The sequence below is a fragment of the Mus pahari genome, chromosome 1 (assembly GCF_900095145.1).
Source record: "Mus pahari chromosome 1, PAHARI_EIJ_v1.1, whole genome shotgun sequence".
NCBI lineage: Eukaryota > Metazoa > Chordata > Mammalia > Rodentia > Muridae > Mus > Mus pahari.
Genome location: NC_034590.1, coordinates 145,009,809 through 145,031,905, shown reverse-complemented (window position 1 = coordinate 145,031,905; position 22,097 = coordinate 145,009,809). Strand labels below are relative to the sequence as shown.

Sequence of the window (22,097 nt, the reverse complement as noted above, 5' to 3'; positions counted from 1 at the left end):
ACAGCCTATCTTAACAAAACTGGAGAATCTAGACAAAATGGGTGGTTTTCCAGACAAATGGCACATACCAATATTAAATCATGAGCAGGTAAACTATCTAAGTAGGCCCATATCACACAAGGAAATAGAAGAACTTTCCAACCAAAAAAAAAAAAAAAAGACCAGGGACATATGGATTTATTGCAGAATTCTACCAGACTTTCAAAGAAGAACTGATACTGATTTTTCTCAAACTATTTCATAAAATAGAAGCAGAAAGAACAATACCTTTCTCGTTCTATGAAGCCACAATTACTCTGATACATAAGCTACTCTGTGCTCTCTTTACAGATGATGAAAAGATCATAATTTCCTGTGTCTGTACAAGGCACTAAATTACACAGGGGATTGAGGTCTATTATTTTGTTTTATTTTTCTATTTATTTTATTTTTATAATAAAACACATCACGCCCTTCTTTCACTTTCAATCTCCAAACCCACCCACATAACTCTGTTTTGTAATTTTTCAAATACATAACCTCTAATTTATTAATGATTGTTACAGACAGACACAGAGAGAGACAGAGAGACAGAGAGATACAAAGGGAGACAGAGCGAGACAGAGAGTGAAAGAGAGAAACAGAAAAGAGAGATAGAACAAGAAACAAAAAATAGAAACAGGGAGAAGGACAAATAGACAGATGGACAGAGATGCTTTTAGTGTTCTTGTTGTTCTTGTTGTTGTTCTTGTTCTTGTTTGGCTTCTGTTTTGAACTTCTGGGAATAGACTTGAGCATAGAATCATTTTTATGTTGCTAGGGAACCCCAGGTCCCCAGGTGGTGGTACTTCTTACCAGGTTCTAAGGAAAGACAGATTCCTCAATAAAAGAGGTACATGCCAGAGACACAAGTCAGCATGAGTTTATCATCCAAAGCTGACCAGTGCGTTCACTAATTCACAATAGGAAGTCTATTCAAGGAGGCAGGTTTCTCATGACCTAATTAACCCGTATATATCCTAAATTTTAATATATTATAATGCAGATAAATTTCACCATGAATTTTGGTGTAGACCTTTAAAAATAGTGGCCAAAACTTGAATCTAGGAAAACATCATAAAATATCTAGAAAAGTTTGTAAACCATGCAGACACTAATACAAACAATACTATTTAAGGTCTACAAAAAAGAAACACTATTATAAACTATCCATGCATATATTTCAAGCTAATATGCATGTGCTAAAATATATACATGTAAGTTATATGTAATATAATATAATTTTATGTAAATGGAAAGTTATTAGATCCCTTAAATGACTTTATCTTTTTGTTCTAGATTTACTTTTCAAAAATCATCCGTTCCTGCCTCTTCCTTGTGAACTTCAGAACTCCAAACCTTCCCAGAACTCCAAAGTATTTATCATATGTGTGATTAAGCGTTTCCAGTTTTGTTAACCACATTTCTTACTTTTATACTTCCTCAATTTTTACCAATATTAGTTTTTCATTTTTCTAAAATTTAAGTTCATTTAATTATTCCATGACAGTAGCAAATGAACTTATTTGGATAAATGTTAATCAATTACCAAATATGCTATATGAGAACCCTTTCTGGAACAGTTGACTCTGTGATTAAGAGCTTTTTGGTTCTAGTCATTGAAATCCATTTTTTATGCTCCAAGTTATTAAAAGTCATTTCCATATGTATTTTGAGCATTGCAAACTATCATCTTTTGTATTTATATTTTTATGTGACTGAAGGAAAGTAAAAAGCTAAGAAGCAATGATGTCAGAGTCAACCATATTGCATGACGGGAAAACAAAAAACAGAATTCCTTTCCAGTTCATTTCTCACAGACCATTAAGAATATTGGGAGACTAAAAAATCTGTATTTCATTGCCGCAAACCATGCAGCACATACTAACTGATATGAGGCTCCCAACACTTAGACAGCAGAGGACTGCCTGGTCTGGTCTCAGTAAGAGAAGAAGAACCTAATCCTGGAGAGAGTTGAGGCCCAGGGGGTGTGAAGGTCTGGTGGGATTAAGGGAGACATCCTCTTGGAGACAGAGGCAGGGGGCAGGAAGGAGATGGGATGAGGAACTATAGGAGGGCAGCCCAGGTGGGGCATAATGACTGGACTTTTAAAAAAGATGTAATAATAGTAATCATCATAATAATAATCATAATAATAGTAAAGATCAGGAGAAAACCATCATGGTAGGATAATACATATGGTACATTCGAGTAGAGAGATGCTAAAAAGACTTCTCAAAAAAGAGGAGTTGCAATGGAATAATTCCATATTAAAACAAAGAATGGCACTTTAATTTGTTGGTAGTGGAGGTGGTTGTGGAACAATGAAAGGGGTGAATTTCACTCCAAATTTATTAGAACTGAAATCCCGCTGAACATGTATAACACAAACAGGAAAAAATTATCCGAAGTAATTTCTCAATGATCCCTTAAGATATAGCCTTTTATTAGCTTTCTGTGAATGCTCCTCACCTGACTTATTCACTATCATCAAAATTAGTGAACAGAGCAATGTCAGAGGATAACACTTTACCCGCATGTCTTCTTTATGGGCATGTGAAAGATTGCTGAGACTAAAGACAGTTGCATACAGTTCAGTAATATTCCGTTATCTTTTTAACATTCTATTGAATTGAACACTTCTATTTCAACATGTAAACTTTACTATCTCCATTAAGTGACACTTTGTATAACAAAGACATAATTTTAGTTGGTATATTTTGTTGCATTATATTGAAGTAATATCTTGTTCTTAATATCATTAAAATGTATATACGTAAAATATGTAGAAAGAAACTCAAAAAATTTCAGGTAGATAAGAACTTACAAATTTTACAATGATCCCTTCAGTAGTAATGGAGAAAATATTTTCACTCTATGGAAATCACTTAAATATTTTATCCAAGTCAAAATCATCTTACATTGTACATAAATAGAAAATATGCACATTTCAATATTCAGTATTTTGAATACATTAAATCAGTAGTGGACAGAAATAGAACCATGTTTTTATGATTTGAAATATTTTTCAAAGAAATATTTTATTTCTTTAAAAACCTTTAAACAACACTGCTTTCAAAAATGGTATTGGCAACTGTTTCATTGACATAAGATTTTTTTCATATTAGCCATGAACTTACCCTTAGGAACATTTATTTATGTTGGACTTAGTTGAAGATAAGATAAAGCAAGGTTATTACAGTGTAAGGTGGTTATTGGCTTTGCTTTCAACATGACATTCAGTGATGTTGAAATCATTACTAGTCAGGCTTCCTGAGGAATTGATCAGCATGTTTTGAATTGGTTGGAAATTTTCATAATACTAAATTTTTAATGTTGATATATGGATTTAAATTTTTAGGATGCATATTTAAGAAAGTTATACATTAGTCTCTTTCAAGTTGGGGTAAGGAGTGTGAAATGAGCAAGTCATTCAACTGGAGAAATGTAAGAAAAACAATACAATTGACGTTAAAGAATACCAATTGCATCATCTTCGAACTTACCTATGTGCCTTGTCACCCAAAAATCAATATTTTCTCTGGGACTTGGAAATATACCATGGTTATTAAATCTCATGTGTCTTCCTCCATAGACACACGTGACATAAGTACACGTGTCTCACTGCATCTCCTGTTATTCAGAGCTGGCAAAAAAAAAAAAAATAAGAATCAGAAAATCTCAAATACAACATCCTCCACTCCCTTTAGAAAATCCAAAATTTGTTGATTTTGGTTGAAACTAATCTTTTGTGGCTGTGGAGTCATCAAAAATGTGACAAGGTCATGTTGAGATGTGCTACAGGAAAAGCACGCTCATGTTAAAAATCATTTTATAGAAAATGATATAGGATATATAACAACCAATGTTTCAGTGACATTTTGGGTAAATGGATTAAATAAATACATAAACATGTTCTCTAGTGTAAATAAATAAACAGAAATGGAGATGTAACAAGAAACTTATTTTTTCTCATTCATGAGGTATTTATTAAAATAACACATTTAGGGAAAATAATCAATACAATGTATACATACTGAAAACTGTATACCATCATACAAATAAAGGACTTTATTTTGGGAAATCAATTTCTAATTATGGCAAGTTTTACTTTCAGAAATAAATGCATAGACCAACACATTCTAATTCACCCTTAAAGACTGGCATGCTGAGCAAGGAATGTTCTTATTCTCTGTAGGAGTTCCTTCTTTATACTGTCAGGCACCAGGGCTCTGCCTTTTGGAGTGATTTCAGCCACCAAGTCATCAACAGTAACATGTTCTAGTAATTTTTCTTCAATTACCTTTTTACAGTGTGCCTTTAGCTGATCCTTCCAGCTACACTGAATTAATTTAGCTATCAGCAACAATTTTGGCGTTCTCTTTCTCTAGTTTCTATTAACTTTTGGTTAATCGCTGCTCTCATCTGTGCATCTTTGTTCATCTTGCTAACCACATTCATCGGCTGCCCAGACTTAGACCTTTTATGTCCATTTCATCAATTTCCTTTTCTCAATCCATTTAATTGAAATTCCATTTAATTGAAATTGGTTCTCTCTCTTTTTTTTCCCATTTCTTTCAGTACTTCTTATTGTCTGTTGATTTTAACGTACCTTGAATTTTTGAGCACATGAATTATTATTTTCTATATTTCATTGACTTAAAATAAATATTATTTTTAATCTCTCTCTCTCTGTGTTTTTTTTTTTTTTGGTTTTTTGAGACAGGGTTTCTCTGTATAGCCCTGGCTATCCTGAAACTCACTTTGTAGACCAGGCTGGCCTCAAACTCAGAAATCCACTTGCCTCTGCCTCCCGAGTGCTGGGATTAAAGTCATGGGCCACCATGCCCAGTTTATTTTTATTCTCTTAAAATTGTTTTAAAATATTCTGGAATACAAAGAACTTGCCCACCTAAGAATTATTGAATACCTGCACATACCATATGAGAATCACATACTTTATTAATATCTTAAATAGTTGCATTTATTATAGGTTTCTTAATATTTTGCCTACATCTTTGTAAGTGTGTCACATGTATTCATGGTGCTCACTAATTCCAGAAGAAGGTGTAGGTAACCTGGATGTGAAACATGGTTGTCTGGGATCCACCATGAGAATAGTGGAAGCCAAACTCAGGTCCTTAAGAAAATATCTGAACTGTACAGCCATCTCTCCAGACCCAAATATTAACATTTAATTGGTGTTATTTGTTCCTATAGTTGAAAATCACCCATCTGCTACATCACATAAAAAGAAAAAAATCATAGGCAGGTGTTAACTCTTGAAGATCTTAACATCTTGAACCATAATTATAGTTGTTTAAAAGAAGAGTAAGAAATATTGAAGTTGAGAGCATTTGTCAGGAATGCAGAGAACCAGACCCTGCAGCAGTTCTGTTCTGCCTGCCTCTTAGGATAACCAGGAAGAAAAACGCACCTCTCTGCAGTAAAACCAGGATTATTAAGGAGGCAGGAGACATTAAGTCTTCTCAAGAAAGATGTTCTGTGATATATTTTCATGAAAAAAAAGCACATTCTTGTTGCTTCTATTTTTTTCCTGGATAGATGAAAAATAGTTTTATGACAACAAACTTAATTAACATTAAAATAGTGTTTAGTTATTTTTAAAAAAGAAAATAGAACTAAGATATCCTGCTCATTAGAATGGGTGACATTGTGCTACTTAACTTCTTAACAGAACCTCATTATATTATTTTCCCTCTATTTTTATTAAATTATTTTATTTATTTATATTCCAGAAATTGCCCCCCTCCTGGTCTTTGCTTTATGAATTCTTGACCCCATACCCCCTCCCTTCCACCTCTGCGAGGGTGCTACCTTACTCACCCCCACCAGTGTCCCTCTTCCCTGAGGCATCTAGTTTTACAGGAAATGCTGCCACTAAGGCTATACAAGGCAGTCTTGTCACACAACTCTCTTCATATGACATACTATAGTTTCATATCAATAAACTAAACTAGTAAAGTAGTGTTGGACATTCTTAACTCCAGGGTCATCCAGGCTACAAAGTGACCTCTCCGACTTTAGAAAAAAACATAGAAGTCTCTCTTTCATGTACCCATTAAACTCGTTTTAATCACCTATGTGAACCTGGATATATTAAATACACTTGGACACTAAATAAATTAATTCCATTTTATAGTGTCATTCAAAATAAAAGCAATCAAGCTAGTGATACAACTTGTCATTCCAGTATTCAGAAAATTAAGGCAGGAGAATTATGACTTCTGGACCCTACATGTAGCTCTGAAGACACTAAACTTTGCAGTTGGTTAGTTTAAGTCTTACATGTATTAATCCATATTTCTCGGTTGTTATAAGAGTGGCACCAATGTCCTGTGTCACTCACTGCCTTTAGTCACACTTAACTAAATTAGCCAAGACCATGTCTGATCCTGGCTGAAGGTACACGGGGAACTTGATATTGTTACGCTGTATTTCCCACTTTCTCCCTATTCATATCTCAGTCATAAAAGACTCTGGCATCACTTCTGGAGATGTATAGTCCCACAGAAGTATTGTGACAGGATCTTTCATTCCTCTCTCTCTCACTATAGATAGATAGATAGATAGATAGATAGATAGATAGATAGATAGATAGATAGATAGATAAGTAGATTACATATATATATATATATATGTAATCTATCTATCGTATATATATATATGTATCATATTATATATATGTAATCTATCTATCATATATATATATGTAATCTACTATATACTGATAGGCTTTTGTGAGTGTGATAACCTTTGATTTTAGAAGATGATGTTGGTAAATTTGCACAATCTAAATGATTATCAATGCCTCAATTAATTCATTTTCTAATTTGCAGTATAAATAAAGAATTGGTGAGCCAGATGTGGTGGTGCACTCCTTTAATCCCAGCACTCGGGAGGCAGAGGCAGGCGGATTTCTGAGTTCGAGGCTAGCCTGGTCTACAAAGTGAGCTCCAGGACAGCCAGGGCTATGCAGAGAAACCCTGTCTCGAAAAACCAAAAAAAAAAAAAAAAAAATTGATGAATTATCTCTGACATACACTTTCATTTTTTCTAAATTGGGTTTGTCTAAAAATATGAAAATTGTGCTGCATATTGAAAATTTCCATTTCTTTCTATTTGATCGAGACTGTAATTGAAGATTAAAGACAAATTTTAAAAACCTTTACTTATATAATTATCCCAGAAATAATTATGCAAATTTTGGACGAAGTCAGACTGGGAAAACTACATTGATAAGGATGTATTTACCTCATGTTCCATATCCTGCCCCCACAAGCCCAGACAGTGCATTGACAGCAGTTTAGACCTGAGCTCCTACAGACATGTTCTCTGGTGCTGCAGTGTGGGAGCTCCCTCACTCCAACCCTGGCAGTTGATTTGATTTGGGACAGTTGCTTTTTGACAAACCTAAAGGGAGGATGAAAACATTCAGGCTCACTTGGGAAACGAATGACTGCCTCTGAGGTGAAGACTTACTTTCATCTTTGACATGTAAACAGGGTTTCTCAGAAAGAAACAATAAAATCCATCAGACAATTTATGGCAGGAAATAAAAATTATCCCACTGTGAATTAGACCAGAGAGCTAATATTGTTTAAATTTTAAGTCATTATCTTTAATAAAAGTTCCAGTTTCTGTATTCTGAAAGTCTAAAGATGAAATTGCACAAAAAACAATGACATTTCTCACTTCTTTAAAGTGCCTTTGTTCTGTGTGGTCTCCATGAACAGCCACAGATATCCTAGGTCAGAGTGGCTTAAAAATATTTCTCATGTTATCCCAGATGTATCTTCACACTGACAGGCCAAAATACTAGATTTTCTACCAAGGAGTACAGATTGGGTCATTTTATGGATGAATACATGGCTTATTTTGGCTTTCTTCAAACATTTCTTTTATAAACCAGAACATGGGAACATGAGAAAGAATTTTGACTTGGCTTACTGTAATATTTCTTGTATGCCATTCTTTTCCTTGGCAAATATTATCTATTGATACAGCATATGTATGTATAACTAATGTTTAGTGAAGTTGGGAATATATATGAAAACATAGACAACTCTGTATATAAGAACTGGACAGAATGATATAGATGTGGTCAAATTCTATTGGAAAAATTCTATTACAAAACACCCTTAAGAAAGGATGATTTTAACAATAAATCCTATGAACCCTGTGTCCCCGTAAAGTTTCTGTCTTAGATCTTCTACAGCCTATATGCAGGAATGAGTGGACATGACCATAGTTACCCAGGAACTCACTGAGTACTAAAGCCCCCAATGAACCACGGTGATCTCTTCACCTCCTGGGTGTGCCATGAGCTACCATGAGCAGCTCTACTTTTTGTCCTCCAATATTTCTCCATAGATAACTTTTAAGATATATTAAGTTCAGCCAACTGCATTTTAAGTTTTATTGAACTTTATGGTTTGCTGAAACACTTTAAATTAAACATGAAATATTGAGACTAGAATAATCCATTCTTATTGGTTTCTTTGAGAGTTGGGATGGAATGCATTCAATAATTACTTCTGAAAGAGGCAGAAAAGCAATCTTACAAGCCAGAAAAATTTTGCCCATGATTAAGTCATTACCTGACCAGGTTCCTACGAATATATGTATAAAGAGTATAGGCCAAAGGCAGAGATGACAGTTACCAAAGCAGAAGTGGGATCAATTGTGATAATAATTCCATTTATAATCTGAGAAATTATTGATACTATGTATACCAGAGAAATATGTTTGTCTTAAAAAAAAAGACAGAAGTCCAAAGATTAGACTCCTCATGCTAGCTCTCAAAATTCATTCCTACAGAAAATTAAGAGGTTGGGCCAGTATCTTAACCATAGTCCCCTGGAAGAATTAATAAAAGAAATAGTATATTTCCACTGTGATGAAATAGTCATTCATACTTGTATTCACTACCCTCCCTTTGGGCTTCTATCCTGCAAGTTTTTTGGTCCCTTTTGGTCAGGTGCTTTTCCTACATAAACAGGGAAGTATTCAAGACAAAGAACGATTACTAGAGCCATATAAACCTATATATTATAGAAAAAAATACAAAAAAAAAAAAACCCTCCATTTCACAAATAAGGTAGAATGCTTCACGTTGTAAAAAAAAAAAAATAATTAGATTAAAGCAACATTGGAGTAGATGAGCTGAGAATCTCTGCTATAGTGTTACAGTGAAAATGCCAAAAAAAAAAAAAAAAAATAGGTAGCTTCAAAATCGAGATCACAAATAAACAAGCAAGACAAATTTATGAAGGATACTCCTCCAACCAGAATTAGTTTGTACAAAAAAAGAAATTCCAAAGTCAATGGCTATGAGCAAGAGATTAAAGGGTCTAATTGTAGAGGTTAGAAATCCAGAGAGAATGCACCAAGAAATAATCTCTGAACTGAATATATACAAAGATGCTCTTATAGATAGAGCTTTAGGGTAACACAGAAATGTTGACAATAGAACCACCTGTGAGTCAGTACATTTTACTTAAATTTTTATATAATACTTTTATAGACCATTGGTTGCCACATGTAGTTTACAAATGGCTATGATTGTGCTTAAGATATTTACTATAATAAAGAATATGTATTTAGAATAGAGTTGAACAATGATTTTTTTCCAGTTTCTGAGTCTGAAAGAAAACACCACACAGTTGATGCATTGTAAAATGGGTCAATGTGGCTCAGTCTTTTATAGGTTTGAGAAAAATGGTGGGTGCTCAGTTCTGGGGGCTGCAAAATGCCAGGCAACATAACAGAGTCAGAAGTGCGTGTAGAAGGAGTCTCATGGATATATAGAAATCAAGTGATACAGACAAGTCAGATGTCCTTTTTGTTTCTTTTTATAACAAAATGTCCTGTGGAATCACCGTTTCCACCCAATCCTGACCTACTTCTGAGATACAGCATGGATACATTTAATGGTGAGGTCCTCTTGACATAGTAATTCCAACAAGGTTCCATTCGCAAAAGATTCTACTGTATTTACAGTTTAAATCTGAATGCCAACCGCCCAGGAATAGACCCTGGGACAAAAGTCACATTCAAGTAGTACCATATGCATTTCCTGCTATCAATATGCCAGACTTCTTCTGGGAATATAAGGATAGAAATTTCTGAAGGAACAAATTTTTATATTAATTTTACTAGACAATGAATATTATGTTACCAAGATATTAATCCAGTTTATTTTCATGTAATGTGAATAAGCATTTGCAGATGTTTTCACAATCCTTTCTTGATAGAGACTTGTTTTTTTTTTCTATTGAAATTTTATGTATCCTTGGTTGTTTTAAAACATCTTTGCTATGCATGCTTTATCATTTTTATGTTCTGAAGCTATCATATGCCAAATATATACACATGTTGCCCTTATGTCAGTTATAGGGGAAAATGTCTTTAAAGTGGCATTGTTTACTATTGTAATCTATATCTTGACTCATTTTGTAATTCTATAGATAGCAACTTTTCAAAGAATTTAGTAAGGAAATATGGTTACAATTACTGTTTTGAGGGAAATGCAGCCTGGTGAGTTATTGTTCAGCTTAAAATCTAAAGAAAGCTTCAGTCTTCACACTAAGGATGACATTGTGGAGGAGGGTATTGGCAGGTGATGAGCCCAGAGCTGAGAAACTAGGTCAGTTGTGAGAGTTGTCCAACATTTGACATCTGATTTGACAAGCATCCAAGTTCAAGGTTAAAGTAGGCACTGTCTACTTACAGGAAAGTTCATATAAAACACACATTCGTGGTATATTTATAGTGAGCAGGATCGAAAAAGGAGAATTAAAATTTCATTTGGACTATAAGAAATCAAAATAATTATATTTGTTAACAGTAAGTATGATATTCTACAAATTATATTGTTTAGGTTCAGTACTAAAACAGCAAGATGTTATTAATACATTATTTAGATGGTATATAAACAGTTGGCAACATGAAGGTTGACATTTACAACACTGCTTTTATTACTAAGATTATTTGGCTAATATATCTCTCTCTCTCTCTCAGCTTACTTAGCATCTTGGTATTAGGGAATTGAACAATAAAATAAAATAAAGTAAAATGAAAGAAAGACAAGAAGCCATAGCCTGTGCTTGGAACATGAAAATGAACACTGTCTGTTGGGTTCACCTAAATTGACATATTTGTGATTATTAAAACTGTGTGCACAAATAGAACTTTAAAATAATATATTTATTTTTAATAATATTTATAGTGGATAAAAAAGAGATGTTTGTGGCACATGGTTGTGTATTTTTTTAAAAGCACATATTTTAGAAGTTCAAAAATCAGTGGTGGAATATATGTGAAATAGTTATGAAAGAAGGCAAGGAAAGTTCTGGTGGATAGACAGGATTCCTTGTACTGCACATCTTCAACATGTGGAAATCCATTTGCCTGGCTTTTCATGCATCTCTGCTATCATTTTTTAACCTTTCCTCCTATCCTCACCCTGATGCAAATAATGTAAAGTCTTTTGAATAAGTAAGTTCTTTAAATCATTAACCAATAAATTGTATACTAATCTTAGTCCTTTAGGGTAAATGTCAAATAGTCATCAGTGAGGATTTATTGGCAAATTAGTTAAAATTATCTTGATTTTAGGAACAACTAAGAGATAGATAGATAGCTTTCATAAAACATTATCAATTTTAATTATATCTAAGCTGATCTTTAGTTATATCTAATCTGTTCTTTGTCCTGTATATTTCTGCTGTGAGTATTTATTTTAAACTTTTGAATTCATCTAATGTTCTTATTATATAATATGAAAATTTTCAGTTAAGGAACATTATATATGGACATAATGTATATGCAATAAACTGAGATACATACTACCATGTATTTAGCTCCTTCATGAAAATAACTATTTCCCTGCAGGTTTAAAATGCTGTGGGTGCTGAGAACAATGTACCTTATCCATGTACTTGGAAAAATATTTTGTTCGTTTGGACCAAACAAGAATCCTGAAGCTCACATGAATGTTGTAAGCTATTCTGTTTTTTAAATTATTTTTTACTCTTTATTTTCTACAGTCCAGATTTGATCCCCATCCTGGTCTGTCACCCCCCGCCAACAGCTCCCCATCCCATACCTCCTCCCCATGCCCCATCTCTAAGAGGATGTTCCCACTCCCCACCCCAACCACCTACCCCACCCAAGCAGACATCCCCATTTCCTGGAGGCTCAAGTCTTTGGAGGGTGAAGTACATCTTCTCTCACTGAGGCCAGACAAGGCAAATCTCTGCTGTATCTATGTTGGAGGCATCATATCAGCTGGCTGGCATATGCTATTGGTTGGTGTCTCTGTGTTGGACAGATCTCTGTTGTCCAGATCAGTTGAAGCTTCTGGTCTTCCCATGGGGCCCGACCTCCTCCTCAGCTTCTTCCAGATTTTTCCCAATTCAACCACATGAGTCCCTGGCTTCTCTCCAGTCCATTGGTTGGGTACTGGTATCTTCATCAGGCTCTTTCAGATTCTTGTTGGGCCTCTCAGAGGGCAGCCATGACAGGATTCTGTCAGCAAGCACACCACAGTATCCATAACAGTGTCAGAGCCCCAGGCCTCCCAATAAGCTGGATACTAATGTGGGGACATCACTGAACCTCCTATTTGTGTTTGTTTGTTTTTGTTTGTTTTTCAAGAGTCACTGTACATCCTTTCTCTCATAATCTTCTCTATTTTTATCCCTGCAGTTCCCTCAGACAGGAACAATTCTTGGTCAGAGCTTTTGACTGTGAAATGACAAGGCAATCCATTCACTTGATGTCCTGTCCCTCCACTGGAGGTATACTCCACAAGTTCCACTTCCCCACTGTAAATCACTTCATCCAAGATCCCTCCCTTTGAGTACTGAAAGTTTCTTACCTTCCAGGTCTCTGGTACCTTTTAGAGGGTCTCCCCACCTCCTACGTCCCAAGGTGGCCTGTTTCCTTTTTTTCTGCTGACTCTCAGGGCTTCATTCCTTTTCCCCTGCCAACACATGATCATCTTACGCTCTTCGGCTCCCTGTCCCCTCTCGCACACAGGACCCTCCCTCCCACTGTCCCTGTGACTGCTTACTTTTCCCTCCCAAGAAGGATTGAGGCATCCTCACTTGGTCCTTCAGCTTGTTAAACTTCTTGGGTCCTGTGGGTTGTATCCTGAGTATTCTATATTTTTAGCTAACATCCACTTATTAGTGAGTACATACCATGCATATCCTTTTGGGTCTGAGTTACCTTACACAGGATGATATTTTCTAGTTCTATCCATGTGCATGCAAAACTCATGATGCCCTCATTCTTAATAGGTGAGGAATAAATTCCATTGTGTAAAGGAACCACATGTTCTGTACTCATTCTTCCATTTGTGAGGGAATTGAGTTAATTCCAACTTTTGGCTATCACAAATAAGACTGCTATGAACATGGAGCATGAGCCCTTGTAGCATACTGAGGCATCTTTTGTATATATACCCAAGATTGGTGTAGCTGGGACTTCAGGTAGATCTATTTACAATTTTCTAAGCTATTCTTATCACTAATAAAATTAAATGCATTTGCTTTATCTCTATGAGTTTATTTCAACCTTTCTAATTGGCTGCATCTCTTACAATCTGAACAGTGACCAGAATGATGACTTAATACCAAGAAGAAATAATTTTATTTTAAGGATCTTGAGAAATGAGTAAGTATAAAAAAATTCATGAAAATCATTATTGTATGTTTTCTCTTGTAGAGTGAGATTATTAAACACTGGGGATATCCAAGCAAAGAATATGAGGTTGTGACTGATGATGGTTATATTCTTCCAATTAACCAAATTCCTCATGGGAAGAATAATGCTAATAATTCAGGTAAGATCTGAGTGAGATACATACTGAAACCATCAGCATCTTGAGGCAATGACTTACTAAAAGGTTACTTCCAAACTGAGTTATTTCAAAAGAGCAATCGGAGCTCCCTGATACCAATGATTAAAGCTGGGGCATAAAGGAACCTAGCTTTCATTGGTCACTCTGAGGGCAACGATATACTTCTATAGATAAACCTAGATTTCATTGGTCACTATGAGAACAAAGATGTGTTTCTATAGCCAAACGTAGCATTGGTCACTGTGAGGACAAGGATGTGCTTCTACAGAGGGCACAGAACTCCTAAATAATTATCAAGCACACTGCATCTGAGAAATCCCTTAGTTTCCTGTTGTGATCATTCACAGTTTATGATCTAGATGGCAATACATGAGACCTGGTTCATTCCTCAAATCCATCCAGAAGCCCTGAATGTTCTTAGAGTCCAGTGAATTTTAAAAGAAACTGCGTATTAATCTTTTGATGTTTAGTCATTACTATTTCAATCATTTGCCTCTTGGATTTTATAAAGTATGAACCATCACTTTTAAATAACTACAAACTATAAATTCTAAAAGAGTAACAGATGTAGTAAGGAAATTTATGGTTGAGGTGGGTAAGGTAGGATGGAGACCAACTTTTGCACAGCTCCACATTGATTAACATTGACTGACATAAATTGAGTGAAATGAAATCTTATCACATCCTATATGCTTGTTTCAGAAACATTTGGCTCCAGTATACATACTTGAAGTTGTTGATTACATTGTCAGTAGACACTAATGTGGTAAAGCATTTTCATGATTATTTTTGCAGCCCCAAAGATGGTAGTATTTTGTCAGGATGACTTGCTAGCAACTCCTGGTGCCTGGGTTTCCAATCCTCCCAACAACACCCTGGCCTTCATCCTCGCAGATGCTGGGTATGATGTGTGGATGGGAAGCAACAGAGGAAGTACGTGGGCAAAGAAACACGTGACCCTCAACCCAGATTCTAAAGAATTCTGGGATTTTAGGTAGGAAACAACTCCATGTGATTTCTATTTTTGCCTTACAATAATGACAAATAGTGTAATGGTTAAATAATTTTGTCAAGCAGGATTAAAGGCATTTCACTTAGAGTGATTTAGAAGATTGACTTGGGTGACATGGTTTGGGACTCTGTGTTACTGCTAAAACACATAATAATTGTAGTATAATTATCATTATAGCCTATATTCTACTATATAAATATGAGTAACTCTTCTAACTAATGCACTTATGTTAAAAACTAATAAGCATTTATGTATTTAGAGTGTGTGTGTGTGTGTGTGTGTGTGTTTGTGTATGTCTGTCTGTCTCTCTGTGCATGTAAATGCTTTAGTATATGTTTGGAGGTCAGGAAACAACGTAAGTGAATTGGCAATCACCTTTAGCTATGTTAGTACTGGGAACGAAACTCAGGGCAACAGGCCTGGTAACAAGTGCCTTTGCTCACTGAGTCTTCTCACAGACCTCACCCATGTCTGTATAAAATTACTTCAGTGAAGTAACTTTGATATATTTAATGCTATAATTTTGTAAATGTAGACATTTGCATATAGCTATTCCCCATTACTCTTTACTTTAAGCATGTATTCTGATTTGTGTGTGTGTGTATACATGCTAGTGTGTATGAAATATATGTATTTTCATGTACTTGTCTTTAGTGAGGATCAGAGCATAAATTCAAATGTTATTCCTTTGACACACTGTGTCTGTCTGCCTTGGGAATCTCTAAATATGATAGGGTGAGTGGTCAGCAAAACAGCTTACTTTTACACATGACTTGCTGGAATTTCAGGTGAGCAACAGCATAACTGATTTTGGTTTTGGTTTTTTCTGGGCCCTCAGGATCAAAATCACTCCCCAGTTATTTTCCAATGAGCTGCCTCCTCAGCTGATACTGTTGATATTTTCATAAAAGGAAAACTGGCAGGCAATGGAGAAAGGAGACAGTTAATAGTACATGTGATTAGTTTGTATCACAGTGTACTAGAATATTATCTCATCAATTTGTTTAATAAACTTCCTTTATATAATCATCTTTGTACCTTTAGCAATCTCTGTCCATCTCTGTCTCTGTCTCTGTCTCTGTCTCTGTCTCTGTCTCTGTTTCTCTCTCCCAGTAGGAGTTTGGGGAAGATTTCCTATTTCCAAATTTTAAATGATATAATGTTCGTGTGGAGAACCTAGAATTTTTAGAAATTTAGCACTCGAGGAAAAGTTATCAGAATCAAGTCTAACAATTCATTCACTGTAGACATGAGAATTTTAGCTATATTCTGTGCAATGTGTATAACTGTGGATAAATGTCATGGAAAATTTGTGATCACAGAGAAATAGTGTTCATAGGGTGGTATCCTAGTGAAGGTAGTAATTGATAATTGACACCACTTTGTGAACAATGTCTCCCTTCACATAGATCTCATAGAGACAACATTTAAAACAGAAATGAATTACTTATTGGTTAGTAGCTAAATCACCTTTCTCCATTCTGTTTTCATGCAGTTTTGATCAAAAGATAAAATATGACCTTCCAGCCACCATTAATTTCATTCTGGAGAAAACAGGACAGAATCAGACTTACTATATTGGCCATTCTCAAGGAAGCCTTATTGGTATGCAAAAAAAAAGTGTTGAAATTTGTATCCTGAAGAAGATAATATATATATATATATATGGTACACCTCTTTGTAAAACAGAGAAGCTCTGAGAGATAAAAACTGTAGCCTGTTTTAAAATGTTGAATGTTGAAATCAGAGTCTATAATGCATAAAATATTTAAATGGAGTACATTTTGAGGAACATAGGATGTCTAAAACTAATAATTAACTCTCTCTCTCTCTCTCTCTCTCTCTCTCTNTGTGTGTGTGTGTGTGTGTGTGTGTGTGTGTGTGTGTGTGTGTGTGTGTGTGTTTTCTTTCTAAAGTGGCATAGAACATGGTGAAAATTGGCGTGTCCATTTTTCTAGGAAAATGCCTTATGAATCTGTCTTCATTGTTTTGGTCAGCTCTCACACAGATTGATTGATATTGTATGGGTTTGTACAAAGAATATATTTTCAAAAAACAAATGTGACCAAGGACATATGGTCAAGGAAGGTATTTCTAACTAATGTATCCATTTGCCCAATTTATAATGTGACAGACAGAATGATTTTAGATAGATAAGTAGATTTGAATATAGGTGTGCACCTGCATGAGTGGGATGGAGATGCTACAGGGGGTACATATGAAAGTATATAATTAAAAATCTAGAGATCATTAAAATCAATGTGTGATACTTTGCATACGTGTCTCTTCCAAGAGTCAAAGAAGATTTTATTTTTTAAAATTGCTGAGTTGATCCTTAATTACGGTCAGTCTCAAATATGTGAGCCAGCAGTCAAAAAAACTAGAAGACCATCTGTAAGTCTTTAATAAATGTAAATAAGCTTAACACTGGCAAGAATACAACACAAAATAAACAAGGTGGAATTTCCCAGAGCAGAAAATACCAAAGTAATAGAATTCCAGGATTTATTAGAGAGATCTCTTAAAGGGCAGAATATTTTTCCTCTTACAGAATGATTTTTTTCTAATGGTAAATCATAAACAGAGTCATTCACAGTAAGTGGGAGGGGTAGAAGCAAACTCAATGGAACTTAAAGAGATTTTCATCTTAGCACTCCAATGACTAAACTAAGGGAAATCTTCAGAAACAAGTTCAAATGTCTGGAAAAGAAGAGACATAATCTCTGTAAAACAGAGATTAAGAAGGAGGGAACAGTAACTATATTTGTATATAATGTCTTTCAGCTATGGGAGCATTAGCAACAAGTCAAAAACTGGCTCAACAGTTTAAAGTCAACATTTTTCTGGGTCCAGATTATACTTCTCTGCGTAACAAACTTTCTGGGCACCGTGAATCTTACTTCATTATGACAACTATCAAGGTTTGTGATGAACTCAAAGAAGCGGTACACCTACGTTTTTTTCAAAGTTAGATTTATAAAGAAGAGATCTCCCAGAACAGTCTACTATCCACTGGCCCTCATCACCTTCCTTAATGGCTGTAGTGAGTCTCACCTCAAAGTTGGGCAACCTACACTTTGTCCTGTGCATGGGTGTAATTTTTACCTATACTTTTTGTCTTTTATATAGTTCTTATTAATTTAGATTTTCAATTTTCAGAATTTTCTGTTAATAGTATAGCTATATCTTTCCCCTTGTGTGGTTTTCCCTCCAAAAACCCCTTCTCACCATTCCACCCACTCCTACTTCCTTGTCCTGGCATTCCCCTACACTGGGGCATCAAGTTTTCACAGGACCAAGGGCCTCTCCTCCCATTTATGTCCAACAAGGCCATCTTCTGCTACATATGCAGCTGGAGCCATGGGTGCCACCATGTGTACCTTTTGGCTGGTAGTTTAGTCCCTAGGAGCTCTGAGAGGTCTGGTTTGTTGGTATCGTTGTTCTTCCTATGGGGCCACAAACCCCTTCAGGTCTTTATTCTAACTCCTCCACTGGGGACCCTGTGTGCTAAGTCCAATGGTAGACTGCAAGTATCCACCTCTTTCTTTGTCAGGTTCTGGCAGAGCCTCTCAGCAGATAGCTATATCAGGCTCCTGTCATCAAACAATTGTTGGCATCCACGATAGTTTCTAGGATTGGTGACTATTTTCAATGGATCGCCAGGTGGGGCTGTCTCTGGATGGACTTTCTTTTAGTCTCTGCTTCACACTTTGTCTCTATATTTCCTCCCTTATTTTATTCCCCTTTCTAAGAAGGACTGAAGCAGCAACATTTTGGTATTTTTTTTCTTCTTGAGCTTCATGTGATCTGTGAATTGTATATTGTATATTCTGAGCTTTTGGGCTAATATCTACTTGTCAGTGAGTGCAAACAATGTGTGTTCTTTTGTGACTGGGTTTACCTCATTCAGGATGATACTTTCTAGTTCCATCCATTTGCCTAATAAGTTCACAAAGTCATTGTTTTTAATAGCTGAGTAGTGCTCCATTGTGCAAATGTTCCACATTTTTTGTATACATTCTTCTATTGAGGGACATCTGCATTGTGACAATCCTCTGGCTGTCATGAATAAGACTGCTATGAACATAGTGGAGGAGGAGTCCTTGTTATATGTTGGAGCATCCTTTGGGTATATGCACAGGAGCATCTAGTCCTCAGATACTAATATGTCTAATTTTCTTTGGAACTGCCAGACTAACTTCAAGATGATTACATCAGCTTGCAATCCCACCGACAATGGAGAGGTGTTCCTCCTTTTCCACATTGGCAATAGCATCTTCTCTCACCTGAGTTTTTTGTCTTTGCCATTCTATCTAATGTGAGGTGGAATCTCAGAGTGGTTTTGATTTGCATTTCCATGATGACTAAGGATATTGAACATTTCTTTAGGTGCTTCCTGGCCATTCGATAGAGAATACTTTGTCTAGCACTATACCCCATTTTTAATAGTGTTATTTGATTCTCTGGAGTCTAACTTCTTGAGTCCTTTGTATATATTGAATATTAGCCCTCTTTTGGATGTAGAATTGGTAAACATCTTTTCCCAATCTGCCAGTTGTCATTTTCTCCTACTGGCAGTGTCATTTGCCTTATAGCTTTGAAGTATTGAAATTTTATGAGATCCCAATTGTTGATCATTGATCTTAGAGCATAAGCCATTGATTTTCTGTTCAGGAAATTTCCCCTGTGCCCAGGTGTTTGAGGCTCTTCCCCATGTTCTCTTCTATTAGTTTTAGTATATCTAGTTTTATGAGGAGGTCCTTGATCCACTTAGACTTTAGCTTTGTACAAGGAGATAATAATGGATCAATTGGCATTTTTCTACATTATAACCACCAGTTGTGCCAGCACTATTTGTTGAAAATGCTGTCTTTTTTACACTGGATGGTTTTAGCTCCTTTGTCAAAGATAAAATAACCACACGAGTGTGACTTAATTTCTGGGTCTTCAGTTCTATTCCATTTATCTACCTACCTGTCTCTGTACCTATACCATATAGCTTTACGAATATTGCTCTGTAATATAGCTTGAGTTCATGGTTGGTGGTTCCACCAGAAGTTCTCTTATTATTGAGAATATTTTCACTATCCTGGGTTTTTTTCTCATGAAAACAAATTTGCAAATTGCTCTTTAGCTCTATGAAGAATTGAGTTAGATTTTGATGAGGATTACATTGAATCTTTAGATTGCTTGCAACAAGATGGCCATTTTTTACTGTATTAATCCTGCCAATCCATTAGCATGGAATATCTTTCCTTCTTCTGAGACCTTCTTTGATTTTTATCTTCGGAGACTTGAAGTCCTTGTCATACAGATCTTTCACTTCCTTGGTTAGAGACACACCAAGGGATTTTATAATTATTTGTGACTACTGTGAAGGGTGTCATTTCCATAATTTTTGCTCAGACTTTTTATTCTTTGAGTAGAGGAAGTCTATTGATTTTTTTCAGTTAATTTTATATCCAACCAATTTGCTGAAGTTGTTTTTCAGCTGTAGGAGTTCTCTGGAGGAATTCTTGGGTTCACTTAAGTATACTTTCATATCATCTGTAAATACTGATATTTTGACATCCTCCTTTGTAATTTGTATCCCTTTTGACGTCCTTCTGTTGTCTGATTGCTCTAAGACTTTAATACTATATGAATAGGTAGGGAGAGAGTGGGCAGCCTTATCTACTCCCTGGATTTATGGGGATTCCTTCAAGTTTCTCTCCAGTCAGTTTGATCTTGGCTACTGGTTTGCCGTATATTGCTTTCACTATGTTTAGGAATGGGGCTTGAATTCCTGATCTTTCCAACGTTTTTACCATGAAGTGGTGTTGAATTTTGTGAAATGCTTTCTTGGAATCTCATGAGATTATCATGTGGTATTTTCTTTGGTTTGTGTATGTAGTGTATTATGTTGATTGATTTTGTACATTGAACAATCCATGCATTCCTGGGATGAAGCCTACATGATCATGATGAACGATTGTTTTGATGTGTTCTTGGACTTGCTTTGGAAGAAGTTTCCTGAATTTTTTTATCAATATTCATAAGGAAAATTGGTCTGAAGTTCTCTTTCTTTTTGGGTCTTTGTACAGTTTTGGTAATAGTTGCTTCATGTACGAGTTGGGTAGTATTCCTTCTGTTTATATTTTGTGGGATAGTTTAAAGAGTATTGATATTAGGTCTTCTTTGAAGGTCTGAGAGAAATTTTCACTAATAACATCTGGTTCTGGGATTTTTTTTTTTTTTTGGTTAGAAGACTTTTAATGACTGCTTCTATTTTGGAGGGGTTATTGGATTGTTTATATGGTTTATCTGATCCTGATTTAACTTTGGTACTTGTATTTGTCTAGAAAATTGTTGATTGACTCCAGATTGTTCAGTTACTTGATGAATGACAGAAGATGTAATCACTGAACCCAGTAGAAGAAAAAGTGAAAGTCATCCATCCTGATAACTATCTCTTCACTCATAATTGGTGGGCAACAGATATATGCTCTCATGTAGAGTACTAGAATTGTGTGAAAAGCACACCTTGATTTTAGTATGTACCAGACTAAATGAATTAAAGTTTAATTTACCAGATGCAGTTGTTATTCTTAGCAACACATTTGCACACACAAACATACACACACACACACACACACACACACAAAAACACACACACACACACACACCAATGATGAATTTGAAAGAAAACAATGCCTACCACATTTAACTACTCTGGAGAATATCCACGAATTGATCCCATCATAGCAACACATCCAACATTGACCAAGTTAATATCACAAACATATCTACCCATTGCACTGGAAGATACAGTAGTAAAAAATTCTTTTTCACCCAAAAGGAACTGAAATTGACAAATGTGAAGAGCAGCTCTTTATGTGAGGAAGTGTTTTGTCTGATGAAAACACAATGTTTACAAGGAGTGAAACAAAAGACAAAACTACTGTGTGTTACTGAAAGGTGGATTGTCTTAGTCCACTGACTTTGACATTCAGTACATGATTTGAAAAAAAACACACCCAAATATGATAGGAATATTTTTAATCAGATTAAATTGAATGTAAGCATCTGAGAACCCTGAACATCTTGGGGTGATAGCGATCTTTCTCTTTCTTTACTGGGGAGGGTTACTCAGAGTTAATCCCTGGTAGAACTGTTGAACTAAACTCTGCATAGAAA

At 35.4% G+C, this 22,097-nt stretch overlaps 1 protein-coding gene and 1 pseudogene across 1 annotated transcript in view; one reads left to right on the top strand and one right to left on the bottom strand.

Moving 5' to 3' along the window:
* Rnls (renalase, FAD dependent amine oxidase) overlaps positions 1–22,097 on the top strand; it is a 626,870-nt gene that overhangs the window by 250,858 nt on the left and 353,915 nt on the right. The gene's annotated exons all lie outside the window — the stretch shown is intronic.
* On the bottom strand, positions 4,154–4,475 carry LOC110318007 (annotated as a pseudogene).